The following is a 2,534-nucleotide window of genomic DNA, read 5'->3' as shown; positions in this document are numbered from 1 at the left end:
GAAGTTATGTGAAATAGGTAAGGATATTCCACGTATGAATAGATGACAATGAAGCACATTTATAGAAAGAAGATCTCACGAAAGAAATCAGATACTAAGAACACAGATAAACCATAACACTTATCTTCACTTCCAAGAGAAATTCACCCAAAAATCAGTTAGGTCTTTTGTTATGGTTGTAACGTAAGGTAAGGCTTATGGGTAGGAAAGAAAGAAATACAAAGGGATCAGAGCTTGAGCTATACTAAAGTCTTGCATTCATGAAGTACAATAGGTTGGCCCGCTTATAAACTTTGTAATTGGTGTCCAGGCCTTCAGTGCCCTCTTTTTCTTTTTCTTCTTCTTTTTTTTTTTTTTCACTTGAGAGCTCAAATGATTTTTCCTTAGTTTGTGAGCTCATATTCTTCTCAACTCCAATTTCGTTTTTTTTTTTTACATCATATTTCTTTCTTCCAATCAAAGCACAATCTGCCTCGGTACACACCATATTTTTTTCTTTTATTTCCAGCTCAACCTCGAATTTCTACAAGATTACCTTAACATAGCTCAAGCTACAGGGTAGGTTCAGAACAGGGCAAGCTGGATAAGTTGAGGATAATGAAAGAAAAGGCTTAACTGTTTGGTTTCAACAGGGTAAACGGCGCACACAAAAGGTAATGAATTCAAAAGGTTTAACAAGGGTAAGACACACATAGCCTAACTTCATCTTTCAGGGTTCATTCAACTCAAAAGCAAAGGCAAGCATCATGATATCTGTATAGAGATTAGTTCTTTAGTATCCAATGCAAGGCCTAGTGAGATCAATCTAAACGATGAAGTTGAGAGTGTTTAAGGATAGAAATAACAATGCATCTATCAGCAAAAATCAGTATAGGCTCAACAATCTCACAAGGTAGTCTCCACTATTTTTCCACAGTTCATTCTGCTATGGCATCCTTGTCCACCAAGATATTAAGAGCACAACACAATTAAATGAATCATCTATGATGCAATCCCTATGTGACACTCTCTCAGTCAAAGATTATTGATCAATGCACACCATATACATCTCCATTAGTAAGCAGAAGTAGCACTTCAAATCAAGGTTCCAAAACAATTTTTTTTTTTACTGACTCTAAACATTTCCCGCACCCCCAAACCTAAACTAAACATTGTCCCAATGTTAAGAAATTAAAACACAGAACAAGCTAAGCCAAGCATGGAAAGAGGGAAACACAACTAACTATTAGAAATTAAAACTGAAAAGAAAAGAAAAGTTACGAGAGTGTAGCCTTCTTCTCCCTTGTTGGGTTGCCTCCCAAGTAGCGCTTGAGTTAACGTCTTCAGCCAGACGGCACCACAAATCATGCACTAACATCAGGGTCACGGAGAGGTACATTCTCCACCAACCGCTCTGTGACCAACTCAAGGTATGGCTTAAGCCGATGCCCATTCACCTTAAAAATGCTCCCTGTTTTTGGATTCTGAATTTCAACTGCACCATGAGAGAAAACATTAGTAACAACAAATGGTCCACACCAACGAGAGCGAAGTTTACCCGGAAACAACTTAAGTCGAGAATCAAAGAGAAGGACTTTCTGGCCAACTTCAAAGGTCTTCTTGGCAATTAGCTTATCATGAAACGCCTTCGTCTTCTCCTTGTAAATTCGAGAATTCTCATATGCTTCAGTCCTTAACTCGTCAAGTTCGTTCAACTGAAGACGTCTATGATCACCCGCCAACCTCATATCAAAATTGAACTTCTTGATGGCCCAATAAGCACGGTGTTCAAGCTCCACTGGAAGATGGCATGACTTCCCATATAGTAACCGAAAAGGACTCATGCCAATGGGGGTCTTGTAGGCAGTTCTATATGCCCATAAAGCATCGTCCAACCTATCACTCCAATCTTTTCGGTTTGTATTGACGGTTCTTTCTAGAATGTGTTTAATCTCTCTATTCGAAACTTCTGCTTGACCATTCGTTTGAGGGTGGTATGGTGTAGACACTTTGTGAGTGATATTATACTTCTTCAACAAAGCTTCAAAAGATCTGTTACAAAAATGAGTTCCTCCATCGCTGACAATAGCTCGAGGCGTACCAAACCTTGAAAAGATTTTAGCTCGAAGAAAACTGAGAACAACTTTAGAATCATTAGTCCGAGTGGCCTGTGCCTCCACCCACTTAGAAACATAATCTACAGCGAGAAGTATATAAAGGAATCCATGAGAAGAAGGAAAGGGACCCATGAAATCAATGCCCCAAACATCAAAGATTTCAACAATATTGAATGGGTTTAGTGGCATTTGATTTCTTGGGCCAATATTACCTGTCCTTTGACAACGATCACAAGTCTTACAAAAATGATATGCATCCTTGAACAATGATGGCCAATAAAAACCACTCTCAAGTACTTTAAGAGCTGTCCTCTTAGCTCCATAGTGGCCTCCACATGCATAAGAGTGACAGAAAGTTAGAATAGAATCAAACTCACTTTCGGGTACACACCTTCTTATCACTTGATCCGGGCATTGCTTCCATAAATATGGATCATC

The sequence above is a fragment of the Tripterygium wilfordii genome, unplaced genomic scaffold, assembly GCF_013401445.1.
Source record: "Tripterygium wilfordii isolate XIE 37 unplaced genomic scaffold, ASM1340144v1 ctg376, whole genome shotgun sequence".
Classification (NCBI taxonomy): Eukaryota; Viridiplantae; Streptophyta; class Magnoliopsida; order Celastrales; family Celastraceae; genus Tripterygium; species Tripterygium wilfordii.
The sequence above is the reverse complement of the archived record's forward strand: the minus strand, read 5'-3'. Positions refer to the sequence as shown.